This window comes from Mustela putorius, unplaced genomic scaffold (assembly GCF_011764305.1).
Source record: "Mustela putorius furo isolate JIRA1106 unplaced genomic scaffold, ASM1176430v1.1 tig00537248_pilon_pilon_pilon, whole genome shotgun sequence".
NCBI classification, from domain to species: Eukaryota; Metazoa; Chordata; class Mammalia; order Carnivora; family Mustelidae; genus Mustela; species Mustela putorius.
Window position 1 is genome coordinate 3007444 of NW_025422387.1, and position 17460 is coordinate 3024903.

General features: G+C 54.9%; 1 long non-coding RNA gene across 1 annotated transcript; it reads left to right on the forward strand.

Annotated features, from left to right (window-relative positions):
* Positions 1 to 7226: 7226 nt before the first annotated feature.
* LOC123390154 lies at positions 7227 to 11306 on the forward strand. Its single transcript, XR_006604779.1, has 2 exons — positions 7227 to 7352; positions 7501 to 11306. It is a non-coding gene; the product is annotated as an uncharacterized LOC123390154 (long non-coding RNA).
* Positions 11307 to 17460: the final 6154 nt, after the last annotated feature.

Sequence of the window (17460 nt, forward strand, 5' to 3'; positions counted from 1 at the left end):
TCCTTGAACCTTGGGTGAGCCTTTGTGACTGCTTTGACCAGTGGGCAGAGGAAGTGAAGCTACATGACTTTGCAGCTTGGTCGTAGAGCTGGTAGGATCTCCACCCGACTCTCTTTTGGGACATGCTCCGGACACCGAGCCATGAACTGTCATGTAAGGAGCCCGGCTCTTCTGAGGCTGTCGTGCTGGAAAGAACACTTACCGCTGGGGCACCTGGGTGGCTTAGTTCTTAAGCTCAGGTTATGATCCTGGGGTCCTGGGATGGAGTTCCATTCTGAGCTCCCTGCTCAGCAGAGAGCCTGCTTCTCCCTCTCCCTCCTCCACTCCCCCAGCTGTGCTCTCTCTCTCTCTCTGACAAATAAATAAATAAAATCTAAAAAAAAACCCACAAAAAAACAACACTTAAGTCTTAAGGCAGATACCTGAGGTGTGCCCACGGTTTTAATCTTCCGAGCCCAGTGCCAGGGGCATAAAAGGAAAGGGCGTCCAGATTACCCTGCATGAGCCCTGATGCTTCCAGCCGCATCTTCGAACTGCTGGGGCTCCGAACTCCCTGCAGAGCCACTCCCAAGTTCATGACTCACAGAAACTGGGACTTAAGAAATGACTATTGTTGCTTTAAGCCTCTGCATCTAGAGATAATTTGCTGTGCGGTCATAGACACCTGATTGTCACCTTTGTTCTGTGCCTTTATCAAATGACTCAGGTCTTTTTTATTGTTTAAGACAGGGTTAGCAAAATGGTCTTGTAACGGACCCGAGAGTCATACTTTCGGCTTTGCAGACCTGACGGTCTCTGTCACCAATAGTCAGTTCTGCTGTTGGAGCATGAAAGCTGCCGGAGGCAATATTCAAACAAATGGGCATAACTTGGTTCCAATAAAGCTTTATTAACAAAACACAGAGCCAGCCCATGAGCAGTAGTCTGGGGACCCCTGGTTCAAGCCATTTTTGAGTTAGATTTCCTATTACTTACAATCCAAAGCATGCCACCGGTTAGAAACTCTCTTGAGAGCCTGGGGCTAAGGGCAGCCAAGAGAGGGTCTGTGTATGTGTGTGTGTGTGTGTGTGTGTGCACAGGCTCCTGGTGTGTGCACGGGCTCTGGGTGTGTGTGCATGGGTTACTGGGTGTGTGCACGAGCTCTGGATGTATGCACGGGCTCTGGGTGTGTGCATGGGCCCTGGGTGGGGCCCTACCCCCTCACCGTCTTATGGGCTCAGAAGAGAAGGGCTTCGTGCTCAGAGATCATGTCTTATCAAGAGGCGACCAGCTCCCTCCTTTCCTCCCTGCTGACTCCAGAATCCCCGGAAACCTTCCTACCGGACGCTGGGCCAGGCAGGCCGGCAGGCAGGAGCATGAGAACCTTTCCCAAACGGGGACCTTGGAGCTACAGCCAGAGGTGGCACAAGACCAGGAAAAAGGAGGAGGGGCAGAGGCGTGCAGTGGGGTCCTCTCTTCCGCAGCCGCTGCCCTGCGGCCCTCATAGTCCTGGAGCCACGATCACGATCACGTAGGGAGAGCCTCCTGTGTGCAGAGAGCTGGGCTCGTGTTCACAAAGGCATAATGTGGGGAAGAACTCTCAGAGGTGGATCTTCTTCTTAGCTTCACTTCATGAATGAGGAAATGGGCAGCAGAGAGAGGAAGTCACTGTCCCCAGGACACACAGCAGGAACGAGGATTCACTCAGCCTGGCGGTTCCACACCCAGATCCGATGACTCTTCGATCTGAGCCAGAAAACCGCAATGGAGAGACGTGCTCAGCCACATCCCAGGGCCATAAATCTCTGCCCACCAGGGCCCCGCCCCCGGCCTCGGCCTGCTCCCTGGTGTCCCCCGCCCCCACCACCAGCCAGCCGCCCTGCTCCCCAACCTCCACTAGGGTCTGCAGGGGGCTCGTGTGGGCGACACTGCTGCTAGCTGCTTCCTGGCTCATCTTGTTTGTTCCTATTATGTCAAGTAAGCCATTATAATTTTATGTTTTTTAGATTAACATTTTTGCTCAAGGGCATAGTAATTAGCACATGGCTGGGAGTTTATTCTGGGAGACAGTGAGGCAAAGTTTTCCCCAGTAAATCTTTGGAAAGGCCTGGAGGCTGCTGCACAGCCCACACAGACCCCAAGCCCCCTCCCTCTCAGGCGGGGGGGGGTGCGGTTATGCGTCTGGATTTCTGCCAGGGAGCTCGTCTCCCTTTTTGCCTTTCCCTAGGGTGTACCTGGCACATAGTTGCTCAATAAATTCATATTAATTGAATGAATGGACCGAGGTTGCAGACCAGTGTTCCCATGGTCATATCCAACCCTCGATGCATCAAATCCAGCCAGCACAATATATTTTTGCAGAATTTAAATGACTCACTGCCCTTTGATGAGGAGGGTAATTTATAAGCATCTAAACTTCCAGCTTCTCTACAAAGGTCAGGATTTCTGGCCACCTTGGGTCCCTATTGCCCTGTAGCAGCAAGCGGAGGAGGCAAGGTGTTTCTCTCCTCTCTAGATGGGGCGTGGGCTCCGGTTTGCTGTAGTCCCCACCACTCCCTATTGCTTCCCAGCCAACCGCACTGTTCTCACATTACCCATCTGGCTGGCTGAGCGTTCATGTTTGGTACTCCTGATTTAGAAAGGCTCTCTCTCGTGGCTCAACACAAGTGAGTCTCTCGCTCACATGCCTGTTTGGGCTCCGGGTGGTATTTTAGGTGGAGGGGGCCCTGCTTTCTCCCAGTCATTCGTGTCTCAGGCTCCTGCCATCTTATGGTCCCACCATGTCCATGAGTTTCTTGTGACAGTGGCGTCAAGTAGGGCAACAAGAGATCAGGGCACACTTAGGGGAGGTTCGGAGGGGCCCACACAGGCGGGCTTATCCTTATACATATTTCCGCGCCCCCTTGAATCTTTTGTCTGGGGGATCAATTTCATGTCTGAAACTCTTCATTGCTTGGTCTGCCCCTCAAAAGCCCAGATTCTTGCAACACAAAAGCTCTGGTTTTGGAAACAGAGTAACCTTTCACATGCTTTTCTAGTCTGTTTTTCCTTCCTGGGGGGGGCTGGGCAATAAAGTCCTCTGGGGTCTCATCTGGCAGACGGCAAAGGGCAAGGAAAGAATCCTTGGTATAAAAAGGGCATCGGTTAGAAATCGTGTCCTGCCCAAGGTCATATATGAAGGACAACATGCTCCGGCAGGACCCAGCAATTCCCCTCGTAGGCATCCACCTGAGAGAAATGCAAACCTATGTCCCATATAGTCTCTCACACCAGCGTGCACAGCAGCTTTGTTCGTAGTAGGTAAAGACAGGGAAAAGCCCAATGTCCGTCAGCTGCTGGACAGATAAGTGATGGATGTCCATGCTGGAACCCCATTCAGTGCTGAAAAGGAGGGACCTACGGATCCACACAGTGACGTAGGTAAGTCTCAGCCTCTGTTTCGTATAAGGGCCCACTTAGGGTATTTCTGGTTTGTGTGATGTAGCATCTCCGGGCCGACCATTCAACTCCACTCTTCATAGTGCAGGAGAAACCAGTGACCTAGACTCATCCGTAAATGAGTCTAATCAAACTTAGTCTGTGGGCACCGAAATTTCAGTTTCATATGCGTTTCATGAAATAGTCTTCTTTGGATTTTTCTCAACCTTTCAAACAGGTTGAAACCCAGATATTTTCATTCATTGGGGGTAGGAATGCGAAACAGTACGGTTACTTTGAAGATGGTACTTTCGGTAGTTTATTTTTTTATTACTTTTTTTTTTGATATTTCAATTTATCTATTTGACAGAGAGACACAGTGAGAGAGGGAACACAAGCAGGGGCAGTGGGAGAGGGAGAAGCAGGCTCCCCGCAGAGCAGGGAGCCCGATGCGGGGCTCGATCCCAGGACCCCAGGATCATGACCCGAGCTGAAGGCAGATGCTTAACCGACGGAGCCACCCAGGTGCCCCTTTCCGGCAGTTTCTTACAACTTTTACCACACAACCCAGCAATAAGCTCCTAGGTATTTATCCAAGTGAGCTGAAAACACACGTCCATCTAAAAAGGTGTACAGGGATGTCTGCAGCAGCTTTCTTCCTAATCTCCCAGACTGGGAGCAACCAAGATGCCCTCCAGGAGGCGAGGCAGTAAACCGTGGTCCATCCGGCCAATGGGCTGTTACTCATCGCTAGAAAGAAATGAGCTGTCCAGCCGCGAAACGACACGGAGGAACCTTTAGTGCATATTGCTAAGTGAAAAGAACCAGTCCGGAAGGACTACAGACTGTATGGTTCCAACTGCAGAACATTCTGGAAAGGGCAGAACTATGAAGAAGACAGTACAGACATCAGTGGTTGCCAGAGTTTGGAGGACTTTGAGGGCAGGGGAAGTATTCCGTCTGCCGCGATCATGGTAGGCACCTGTCACACATTGGTCCCAAGCTACAGCGTGGTACATCCCCCACGGTGAGCCCTCATGTAGACAATGCACTTGAGCAAATAATGATTTACCAATACTGGCTCAGCATTCGGAACAAATGAGCCACACTCAGGCAAGACGTTCATGGGGGAGACTGGGAACAGGGGGACGGGGTTTGGAACAGGCTGCTTACACGAAACCGTCTGTGTGCTCTGCCCGATTCTCTGTCAATCCGAAACTATACTAGAAAAAAGGAAGTTTGTTCATTATTTTTTGAAGAAGAGAAATAAAAGTAAAAAACCCTTCTTAGCTTACAGGCCTTAAACAAGCAGGCAGAGGGCCGGATCTGGCCCTGGGGGCCCCTGCTTGGGGGAGGAAGCTGGACCTACAGCGATCCATTGCTCTTCCAGTCGGGAGAACCAAGTGGGCTCCAGAGTGACAACAAGAAGACCGGTGGGGGGGGGGGCCTGCCTGGAAGGTGGTGGGGTGTGAGTGAGTGATGGAAATGACCTCTGTGTCCCCTGGGGCAGTGGCACATTCTTCACGTGTCTGAACCAGGCACTCCAAGTGGCTGCCTTTTGCGAAAACAGGTCTTGGGACCCCCCAGGCTGTCGGCTCATGGGGGTCAGGGTCGTGTCTGCCCTGCTCCCCGCCAGCGCGACCGAGGACCTGCTCAGCGCCCATCTGAGTGAATGCATGAATGCATGAATGCATGAATGCATGAACAAAGATCCATCCCGCAGTCCAGGGCCGGGCGGGGCCAGGTGGGACGGAGTATAGCCTGTGAGAGAGGTTTGAGGATCAATCAGGCCCACCGGCTCTCAGCCATAAAAGGAGATATAATCGGGCAAAGGCTCCGGGAAGGGCCTGGTGAGTTTGAAGAAGCCATTAGATGGGCACGTGGGTGGCTCAGTGGGTTAAAGCCTCTGCCTTCGGCTCAGGTCATGATCTCAGGGTCCTGGGATCGAGCCCCGCATCGGGCTTTCTGCTCAGCGGGGAGCCTGCTTCCCCCTCTCTTCCTGCCTGCTTCTCTGCCTACTTGTGATTTCCGTCTGTCAAATAAATAAATAAAATCTTAAAAAAAAGAAGCCGTTGGATGTGGTCTGAGCTGAGATTGGGAGGTCAGGCAGGGCCGAGGAGTTTTGTCCCCACGGCAGAGGAAACCGGGTGGTTTGTAGTCCTATGTCCTTTATATGTCTATTCCTCACCTGTACATATCAGACCCCCTCATCCAAGGTGGTGGCCCCAGGCCCTTGGGTCCCCCTGCCCTGGGGTGATGGTGAGGGAGCAGGGGGAGGCAAGGGCTTCCATGACCTCAGGTTGGAGGCAGAAATTTCTAGATCCAGAGACAGACTCTGGGGCGAGCCAGTCCCAGGGAAAGAGTTCTCCTGACCCATCCCAAAGGAGGGCAGAACTCGGCCACCTGAACCAGGGCTGGGTTTGGGGAGGCTTTCCACAAACACAGGTGTTTGGAAGGTGTCGTTCTTGCTGCTATAACAGGTGGTCACAAACTTAGTGGCTCAAAGCGGCGCACACGTTCTGGGGTTCTGGAGGGCCGACACCAAACTGGACCCATGCGCGGACCTTGTGCCCCTTTCAGACATACCTGCGTTTTGGGGTTCCTCTGACTCTGACTCCCCTACCTGCCTCTTGTGAGGGCTGTTGGTGACATCGGGCGGCCAGGATACCCGGAGATTATCTCTTCATCTCAAGGTCCCTTTTGCATCCGTAATGAGTTTTATTTTCCTCCTGAAACTCGTACGTGGAAGCTGGAGCCCCCCGCACACGGGAGAAAGGGCCTTTCAACAGCTAATTTGGCGGAACCGACCGGCTGTGCAGAAGGCAATCTCTTACCAAGGGCTAGACCCCTCCTCCAGGCCCGGGTCCTTCTGTGGCTGCCTCTGGCTGCCTGGGAGCTTCTGTCCCATCCCTCAGGTCCCGAAGCTTCTCTCCCGTGCAGGTGTCCACCCAGCCCGTGGCCTTCTCTTCTGTCCTGCCTGTGAGGGGCCCAGTTGCTCCGGGAGCAGCCCCGAGGCCTTGCCTCACTGTCACGCAGGTGTTGGGAGTCTCAGACAAGAGTCTGCCCTCGGCGTTCTGGAAAACAAAAAAAGCTGCTTCCCTGGGGTGTTCTTTGATGGGAAACCAGAGCTCTGTGGCCTGGCGGCCCCCTGCCCCCTAAGAAACATCAGGCAGCCCCTGCCTGCATCCTGGCGGGGAAGGCCAGTGTCAACTCTGTGCAGAGGCTGCCGCTGGGGGCTGCAGGCAGCGTGTCCCGGACGTGGCCAGGATGGGGCCGCTGCGTGCGGTGCTGTGACGAACCCCCCCAAACCCAGTTCCATCACGCAATTCATCCACTGTTCATCCGCTGATTGATCCCGCTGCCCTGGGAAGTGGGGCCACAGCAGTAAAGGAGAAAGACAATAGACCAACAAACAAGGTGGCTCAGGGATTCTGGGCAGGGGGAGGAGTACCTCCGCAAAACAAAATGACATGGAAGAGTGACAGAAGGGGTACGGCTGCTCTAGAAAGGCCCCTTGCCACCACCACCACCCCCCGGTTGAGGTGATCTTTGACCCAAGCTGTGCCAAGATCTGGGGAAGAACATTCCAGGTAGGGAGAATGGCAGGTGCAAAGGCCCTGTGGCAGGACCAGCCAGGTGTGTCCAAGGGCCCATTAGGAGGCTTGTGTGGCTGGAGCAGAAGCACCAGGCCCAACACAGAGCCTCCCCCAACTCTCAGCTCCGTCTCCATTTCAGCCCAAAGCCACTGCTGGGCAGGTCAATGCCCTCTACTGCGTGGGCCCCACCCATCTTCCCGCCACACTTCCCCATTCTCTGTGACCTCCCAGGTTTTCTTGCATCCTTGCTGTTACTCATGTTGCACTGGGATTTGAGTAGATTTTTTTTAACAAGAAGCAGGGAGTCTGCATTCCTTAGGATGGACACATTTCTCGAAGTCACTCTCTCGGAGGTTGGAGGTAGGAGTGGCAGCTGACCCGAGAAACTCCTCTGGAGGAAAGGGCGGCACGGAATACGCGGCGTGGGGCTGGAGGGGCAGAGACTGAGGGAGACCAGGTAGGACCAAGCGAGGGCAGCTCAACACCTGGGCGCTTGGCTGTCTTGTAGGGGCCACCTGCAATGGACCCACCGTAGCCGGCTATGTGGACCGTCCACCTTGTGGGGGGGTGCCACCGCCTCTGAGATCACCCCGAAGTCTCTCTGGGATTCTGTCTTCATCTGTGGGGCCTGTTATAACAAAAGTACCACAAAATGGGGGGAGGGCTTCCACTGAAAATAGAGCTCCCACAGTCCTGGAGGCTGGAAGTCCAAGGTCAAAGCTCCGGCAGATCCAGTGTGTGGTGAGGTCCGCTTCTTGGTTTGTGGCTGGTCATCTTCTCGCTGTGTCCTCATGGGCTAGAAGGGGCCGGGGAGCTCTCTGGGACTACCCTCTTGATGCCTCAATCCTCTTCTACCTCCTGGAGGCCCCCCCTCCCGTTACCACGAAACCAGGGATCAGGTTCCGTTCAATATATGAACTTTGGAGGACACAAATATTCAGTCTATATCAGCCTCAGTGGAGGCATCTGGAGAATGGGTATAAGATCGGGAAGTGGCTTCTGGACGCTTGGAAGATGAACTTAGCCTTGCTGGGGAGATCCAAGTTGCCAGCCCACCCCCACCCTGGGGGCATGGAAACTCCCCACTTGGCTAGTAGCCACCAGCGAGTTTGTCTTAGCTGTTTGCTCTCAGATTCCTCAGGATCCTGGGATCCTCCTTAGGTGATCTTTCCTGTCCCCACTCCCAACCCTCAACCCCCTCTCCTGGTCTCCACTGGTTCCTGGGGGAGGGGCTTTCCTGCAATGCTGCCCCTCCGCTCATTCCAGGGGATCCTGAGAGCCAGCAGAACAGGGGGGCCAGCCTTGAACTCAGCAAAGAGGAACGCTTGACTCATTTCCAGCTGGAAGGCTGTGCCATGGCTGGGGATTTATGAGCTGCTCTAAGTAAACACTCAGCGCTTTTGTGACGGGGGAAGGGAGCGTACAAGCCGATTCCCCCGGATCCGTGTCCCTTCCCCAGACAGCCGCCCAAGGCCTCTGCAGCCTCCAGAGCTCCGTCAGCCAGAAAGGACACCACGGTTGCCAGACCGCCACCTGGGACAGCCTGCCTCTGCCTCCAGAGTCCTACAGTTGGGGAAGACCAGAAAGTTCTGGAGATGGACGGTGGCAATGGTTGCACAACAGTGTGAATGTCCCCATTCAACACTGACTGCCCCCCCTTCCTTCCCGAGGCCCTGGCAACCACCCTTCTGCTTTCCGTCTCCATGGCTGTGACTCTCCCAGGGACCTCCTGGACGCCGAATCATGCAAGAGTTGTCCTTCTGCATCTGGCTTCTTTCGCTCAGTGTCCTGTCCTTGACGGTCCTCCATGTTGACATCCATGTGTCCCCACCTCCCCTCCCCCCATCCCTCCCCCACCTCCTCCTCCTCCTCTTGGTACCGGGCCTGGGCCCCGTGGTGGGAAGACCCAATATTTGGGCAGTTTATTTGTTTGGATTCCAGATCATCAGACATTACGTCACTGGTCATGCCAGCTGGGTATGTTATGAAAAATACTGATTTGATTCTTTTGGACGCCTAACATCTCCGCCAGCTAGTCCATTTTTAGCTCACATTTACAAGGACAGCACTGATGGCCTGCAGGGGCATCTCTCAGACCGTGGGGCGCGCGATACCCTCAGCAGGAGCGGGGACTTTCAAAGGCTGAATAATACTTCCCAGTCCGTTCATCCATGATCCTGTTCACCTGGTCCTCTGTCCACGGCCTTGTGGGCGGCTCCCTCCATGCGTGGGTAATTGTGAGTAATGGGTAATTGTGAGTAATGTACGGGCTCTTTTGGAGCCTTCGGGATCTTCCAGAGCACCTTCGTGGGTAATCTGACGGCAGTGTGCCACTTGCCGGGGGACCTGGAGCCACCGGGCCTCCCACACGCTGGGGGCGGGAGTGGGGGCGCAGAATGGCACGACCGCTTTGGAAAACAGCTGGGCGCCTTCTTACAAAGGTGAAGATGCGCCCATCCTGTATCGGGGCGCTCGGGTCCCGGTCCCAGGGGCGCCCTAAGAGGAAGGCAGGGCGCGCCCCCCGGGGTCCTGCACCTCAACGCTCACGGCAGCCCCGCTCACCGCCGTGGGGAGGTAGACCCACGCCGAGTGTCCATCCACGGATGCGCGGACGCACACTCCGCGGTCCCTCCGCCCGGTGGAATATCATCCAGCCGTAAAAAAGGATGGGACCCTGAGGTACGGCTGGCCATGAACCGTCACTGAAAGCAAGCGGAGTGGAAAAAGCCAGACGCGAGAGGTCACACAGTGTGGGGTTCCACTGACATGAAATGTCCGTAACCCACAAATGCTATAGAGACCAAGAACAGACTGGTGGTGGCTGGGCGCTGGCCGGGTGGGGTTGGGCGCTGGCAGGGAGAAAGGAAAGCACCTGCTAATGAGCCCAGGCTTTCCTCTGGGGCTGAGGAAACATGTTCTGAAATTACGTGGTGGGGATGGGTGCACAACCGTGTGAATATACTGACCCCACAGAATTGTACACTTGAAGAAAGAGAAGAGGGGCTGTTCTGGAAACCGTGATCACTCCCATTTTGCAGATGAAACACTGAGGCTTAGCAGCCCAACACCTTACCCAAGGAGATAGAGCAGGTGTGTGGGAAAGCAGGGATTTGAGCCCAGGCTGGCTGTGCCTCCAAAGCCCCACCGGTAACCCCACATCATCAGGGGCTCCCCAGGTCTGGGGCAAGCGTCCCTGCCTCTCTGTGCCTCAGTTTCTGAATCTGTGCAAATGGGCATGAAGGCAGCGAGCGCGGCGCCAGGCACAGAGCAGATGCACGGGGACGGGCGCATGTGGCTCCGCCCTTCTCTGCTTCAGGAAAGGGCAGAAAAGAGCCGCAGGTCTTCAGAGAGCAGGCATGGGGCTGCGGGAGGCCATGGCCGCTCCGAGAGGCTCAGCCCCCTCCCAGCAGCTGTCCCCAGGCACGGAGAGAGAGGCCGCAGCATCGTGTTCCCGCTGCCAGTGTGTGGGTGTTTCCCGACACCCCCTTTTGTGCAAACACATCCCCGTTGCCATGGCGAGAGGCACCCTCTTCTATCTCGAGTGACAGCCACCACCTTGCTGGGACTAGAGCCAGCACAGCCCAAGGGCAGATTAATTCTGCCATAGCGAGTGTGGTTCTGCAGGCTCTGGGCCTCCCGGGAAGGCCAGCTGCCCAGCGCCTTCTCTCCTTGCTAGCTGCTCCTCCCGAGGGGGCAAAACAAGCGCATGCAGGGCCTCCTCCAGGATTTTACCCTGTTTTCTGAGGTGCTTCGGGTGGGGAGCGGGCAGGCTGACACAGGTTTTGGTCCTATCCTGGCGCCTCTGTTGACAAGCTCTGTGACCTTCAGCATTACTCGGTTTCCTTGAAAAGGATCGATATCAACACCGCCCCGCAGCCTTGTTTTAGGGGATCACTTATTCATTCAACAACGTTCGCTGAATCCTGACTAAATGCCAGGCACTGGGATGAGAGCAAGGGGCTGGAGGCAAGGTCCCTGTCCACCTTGTTAACACAAGAATGAGCTCAAGAAGCTACGTAGCCAGGAAACCTGGGTGATGGGACTCGGGATAACAGGAAGAGGGATGTGACTTTCGCCTGGGGCAGGGGCTCAGGAAGATCTTTCTGAGGAGGTAGCCATGAGAAAATCTGGGGGACACGCATTCCAGACAGAGGAACAGCACGTGCAAAGGCCCTGGGGCAGGAATGGGCTTGGCATGTTTCCCCCCCCCCTTCAATTGCGTATGCGGACCCATAACTTGTTTCTAACCCACAGAATGGGAGGAAGGTAAAGGTGTTTTGTGAATAAGATGTGAATAAAATCCCTCATCAGTTACCTTGTGCTAATCAAAAGGGTGGTTATCCTTAGTGGGCCTGATCTCATCAGGCAAGGCCTATAGGAGAGGGTCTGGCAGGGAGAACTGAGAAGCTTGCAGAGCCCTTCTGTATCGCTGGCTGTGAAGAAGCAAGCTGCCGTGACTTCTAACAGCCACAGGGAAGGGAATTCGACTGGTGACATATGACAGCTTGCTGGGGATCCTTCCGGAGTCAGGCTTCCAGAAGAGAACACGACCCATCCTTTACCTGGCCAGAGCCTGGTGGGTCTCCTTGCTGAGAGCCAAAAGGCATGCCTGGATTCCTGCCCGGCCCAAACAGGGAGCTAATAAACGTGTGTCATTTTGAACCGCTGAGTCTATCCCAATGTGTTATGCAGCAGTGGGTAACAAAAACGCAGCCCGGAGCAGAACAGGTGCGGCTAGAGAGGGCACGAGATTTCAAGGAGGTATCACGGAGCTGGATCCTGGCCGTGTCTCTCTGGGACGGCGTGAGGTTGTGGTCCCCGGTGGTCCTCGTGGGGACTGGGTGACCCCCGGTGGTCTTCGCGTGGCTTCCGGAGGCAGCCGGCCTGGGTCCGAGTCTCAGCTGCAGCCCCTTCCTGGGGATAGGGGACCCTGGGCAAGTGACCCGCCCGTGCCTCAGTTTCCATATCTACAAATGGGTCTGTATCCTAGGGACATCGAAAGGATGAAACAAGTTCGAATGTGTTATCTGTACCTGGTGCCGGGTAAGGGGAGCCGCAGTGACGTGTTGTACGGAGGGAATAGCCGAGAAGCTCAGAGGTCCTACCATGAGAACGCCCAGCCTCGCGGCGAGATGCCCGAGGGGGGCAGGTGCCCGGCCCTTGCTTGTCACAAGGGTTTTCTGAGAACAGGTGGGGCGGGACGGAGGGAAGGAAGGAGGGAGCTAGAGGACCAGAAGCACAGCGTGTCTCCCTGGGGCCTGTCACTCCCTTCACTGCAGGGACTCAAGCTTCGCTCCCCTAGACTACCCCCCCCTCGCCCCCAGAGGCAGGAGGGGTCCCCCAGGCTGTGCCGCCATCCCTCTGGCCCCCACCACCGGGCACCCAGGAAGCTCGCTCCACGCAAAACTCGGGTGTTTGGGGATGGCACCTCCCTGGGCCCCGGGGCTTTTCCTCTGCAGGCTCTCCCTCCACACCGGGCCTGCCCTTGGCTGACTTCAGCGAAACGGCAGGCAAGGCTGTGGCTTGAGAGAATCATGGCGAGAAGCCACTGGTTGGAGGCTCGAGCCCAAAGAATGTTCCAGAAACAAGAACTGCTACTCGTGGAACTGCACGGCCAGAGGAAAGAGAGCAATTCTGGTTGACTCTGAGGGGAGGGGAGGGGGGAGAGACAGACTGGCAGACACAGCAGCTGCCAAAGGTCTGTTCCAGAACAGAACCCCACCCTCTCAACCCTGACTTTCAGGAGCGGTGTTTATTATGCAAGTCGTGAGAACTCAGGGTTCTGGGGTCTCTGAGGGAGGCCCTGGCTGGCCTGGGATCCACACGGCGGGCGAGGACTCAGATGAGCCAGCAAGGTGGGGCCAAGAGAGAGAGAAGGGGACACAAGCACCCCCCCCCGCCCCTGGGGCCCCTCCACAGGGGGTCATAGGTGGGCCTTGGGAAGAGAGACCCAGGCCAGGAGGGTTGTGACCTGATTCTGGCTCAAATCACACTGGTCACTCACTTGCCGTGGGACCTGGAGCCCCTTCTCAGACAGCCTGTGACTTGGTTTCCCATCTGTCAAATGCAGATGGTGATGATCTTACTATGCCATAGACTGAGACAAGGTGTGTGAAATGCATTGTACATAGTGACCTGTTAGGTGTTGTGTTGTTGGGATTGTTTTGGGTTTTTAAAAACACCCACAGCGGGGACCTTGCCAAGCAACGTGAGCTGGAAGCTCCTACATGGGACACAACACAGAAATCATTAGACCTGCCAGGTCCCATTAAATAAGTCCTGCGTACCAGCATAGAAATCGCTCCCCTTACTGACCCCTGGAGCCAACTGGTGATGGGTCCCTGGAGGCCGGCTCTAATCAAACAGGTTCTGAGGGGTGCCTGGGTGGCTCAGTGGGTTAAAGCCTCTGCCTTCGGCTCAGGTCATGATCCCTAGGACCCTGGGATCTAGCCCCGAATCAGGCTTTCTGCTCAGCAGGGTGCCTGCTTCCTCCCCTCTCTGCCTGCCTCTCTGCCTACTTGTGATCTCTGTCAAATAAATAAAATCTTAAAAAAAAAAAAAAAAAACCCACACGGGTTCTGGGAACCACAGGAAAACTGGGCCATGCTGCCTCCTCCAGGCAGCCCTCCATTCTGCCTAATGGAGAGGACAAGGGATAGGGCGGTCTAGGCAGGCTCACCCTCACACATATCCTCACAGACAATTGAAGAGTGCCCCACACTCACAGGGACACCCCCAGACTTACCCTCAGGCCTAGAAATTGAACGCAGTGTTAACCTTTCAAGGCAAGCTGTTCTAACTCTCATTTCATGCAGAGGGAAACTGAGACCAAAGAGTTTCCATAGTCTACCTGGGGCCGCCAAACGGGAAGCGGCAGAGCTGGCATTTGGACCCAGGAGGCTGGCAGCAGTCCCAGTCCTGGCCCCAAACAAAGCCTGTGGTCATGTGTCCTCCCAGGCCGTGGCAGGCAGGCAGGCGGGAGCAGAGCACGGGCCCATCAGGCACCTGGAGTAACATCAACTCGGTACCACCTCCAGAAGTTTAGCAGCCCTCGGGGAGGGGCTGGTGAGCATTGTTGTGGCTAGGCTTTAGAGCAGAAAGGGGACAGCAGGGAACCGAACTACCTGTCCTAGATAATCTTCCCAGGAAGCCACTGCGGACTCTGGGCCGCTGGAATTGTGCAGTGTTGAGTCTGCACAACCTTCCAGGGCCACCCTGGCTGAGGACTGTTCTAGAGTGTAGCATCTCGGGTGTAGAGAGGCCCCACGCAAGCCTCTGTCAGTGGCAACATCTGTCACTTAGAAATACTGGGGGATCCCTGCAAATGACCATCTGGCTGTTTTCTGAAGCTTCCTGGCTGTGGAGCTATGGGCCTCACACCTCCGTTGTCTTGTTGGGGGGCAGGGGTGCTTCTCTTCCATGTCCAAGACACCCCCTCCCTCTGAGCCTCTTATCCTCCCTGTAGTGGAGTTTAAGGACTGAAGGATCAGGGATCTGCCCTTGCACTCCCAGAGGCCTCCTCAAGGAGGGAAACTTGGTCTCCCTGGAGCTTTGGAAGCTGAACTCCTACACCCCTGTGGACACATCTGCTTTGAAATTCCTTCAGGATCCAGAACGTAGGTGGTGAAATGTCCCATCCAGTGGCACACAGCTGGCCCCAACCCAGTCGAGAGCAGCTGCCAGGGAGCCATGTGGATATCTGGGGGGAAGCGTTCTGGATGGCAGGTATAGCAAGTGCAAAGGCCCTGAGGTGAGAAGAGCTCAGTGTGTTTGGGGGATAGCTCAGAGGCCAGTATGGCTGGAGCTGGGGGAGCGATGAGACAGAGGAAGGGGTAGGGGTGCGACAGGTAGGTGGTCAGGGGTGCTCTCCCAGGACCCTGTTTGCTGATGGGCGGCAGCTTGATCTTATTGTTGGCGGGGAAAGCATGTGTCATTAGCCTTGCTGAGAGCTAAGCCCTTGATGGTCACTGTTACAGTAGCCCGAGGGCCAACCCCAGAGCTCAGCCATCTCAGCATCCCCAATTCACAGACAAGCAAACGGAGGCACAGAGAGGAAGCTGCTTGCCCAGGGGGTCTGTCCCTCTGGGCTGACACTTCCTCCCCTCCCAGGAGGTGAATGACCTGGCCCCACAAGGGGCTTCTTGGCAGTTCAGGTCTTTTGAAGTCCCAGCCAGCGGACTGGGCCGACCTGTTTCCTCCTGGACTCCTGCCTAGCCTCTCAGGGCTGCTGAGGACAGGGGCGGAGGTCCCAGGGCAGGGGGCATGTTTTGTTTCACTCAATTGTATCTTTCTAGATTTTTCCGTTGCGTATGTACCAGTTAAGCATTTTTTTGAAGGGTGCGGCAAAAAGCAGTCTCTGACTCCCTTCATCCGCCTGTTCCCAGTGTCTGTGTGTCCTTCCAGGGGAGGCCTGCAGAAATGCACAGACACAAATATGAACATATTCCTTGAGGGACCGGGGATGGGGCCGCTCCGTCTCCAGTACCTACTGGACAATATGGCTTACACGATTCCTAAAGCTCATCACCCCAGTCCCAGCACAAGAGAAACAGCAGCCCAGTCCTGACTGGGAAGCCTCCCGCACACTCCCCGACCGGGGCTCCTAAACACCATCCAGGCTGTCAGAATCGACAGTCTGCACGCCGTCCCAGCGAAGGGGACATGCCACCTGACTGTGATATGGTGTCCCTGATGGGATCCCAGAGAAGGGGAGGATGTTAGGGAGAAACAGAGATCGTCTGATGGACGTGGGGACGTATTGAATAATAATCTACCCATACTGGTTTGTTCATGGTGACAGATGTCGCATGTGAATTCAAGATGTTAATAATGGGAGACTGAGGGCCAGATGTCCTATTTTCATAATTTGTTGTAAATCAGAAACTGCTCATAAAATAGTTTATTTTTTAAAAAAAAAATCCAACAAGTGCACCCAAGGCAACTGCATGGCGTGACCTCTTCTATTATGTATTTTTAACTCTCAGTTAAAAAATACAGAACGGAAACGACAAGGGAAGCAGAGATCTTCGAGGTGGCCCTGTGCCCAGATCATGGGACAGCCTCACCTGCTGTGATCGCTGCGGAGCGTCCCTCCTTCTGGAAGTCCCATAGCTGACATACTGGGTCCCCTAGCTGGGGGCCCCTGGCTTGCTTTCAGGCTTTGTTGTGCAAATCGGTCTGTCTGTGCTTCCACACCCATCCCCGCGTCTCTGCAGGGTCACTTCCCACAAATGGAACAGCTGCTTCAAAGAGTGTCTGTGTGAGTTTGGGTTTGGATGCCAAGCAAGAGATCTTCCCAAAAAAGATGGAAAAAGATGATGCAGGGTCAGGGGAAGAGGAGGGCACTTAGCCCTCTGATGCAGGGTGGTCAGGGAAGCAATGGTATAGATAAAGAAAGAGTTGGAGGCACGTATGTGTGCAGAGAAGAGCGTTCCAGGCAGAGGAGATAGCACAGTTGCAAAGGCCCTGGGGTAGGACAACTTCTGATGTGTTTGAGGAACAGTGGGGAGGACAATGTGTTGGAGTGGAGTGGGTGAGGGGAGAGAATACTACAGAGACTGGAAAGGGTGGGCTCATGGGGGTCTGATTCTGCCATTGGCAGGAATTGTGATTGTTTTGTGAGCAGGATGGGGAAATTTGAAGGGGCGGTGACAGGCCTGAGGTAGGTTTGGTAAGGATCCCGCTGGCTGCTTGGAAGAAGAGGGGGCAGAGTGGATATAGGAGACTGGGGAAGAGGCTACTGCACCAGTCCGAGCAAGAGAAGATGGTAGTCAGACCAGGGTGTTCACTGTGGGTGGCTGGAGGGGCAGATTTGGGGTATATTTTGAAGACAGAGTCAATTGTGCTTACTGAAGTGCAAGGTTACTAGATGAGGGCACCATGGTGTGTATTCATTTTTTAGGACTGCCATAACAAGGTACCACAGACTGGGTAGCTTAAAACAACAGTTATGTATTTTTGCAAGTTTCCGTAGTTAGAAGTATGAAACTGAGGCACAGCAGGGCTAATGTTCCTACTGTAGATTCTAGTGGAGGACCTTTCTTTGCCCCCTCCGCCTTCCTCAGCTTGCAGAAACTCTAGTCTCGGCCTCTGCTGTCTCAGGGCGACATCCGTGAGGGACTCTGTGTCTTCATTATGGAGCGCTCCTCTCTTATAAGGACACCAGTCATCCTGCATTTAGGGTCAACCCCACCCCAGCATGACCTCAGCCTAACTCAACTAATTACAACTACAGTGACTCTTTTTCCAAATGAGGTCACATTCTGAAGTCCTGGGTGTTAGGACTTCAACCCGTCTTTAAGTGGGATACTCCTCAATCAAGAACAGGGGGGAAGTAGCATTCCAAGCAGAGGGAATGGCACTTGCAAAGGCCCTGAGGCAGGAGAGGGGTGTTGGTGTCAGACCTTTGTTTCCTGCAAAACTTGTTCAGGAGGAAAAGCCTGAGGCTGAATTTTGAGTTGGGGGGCAT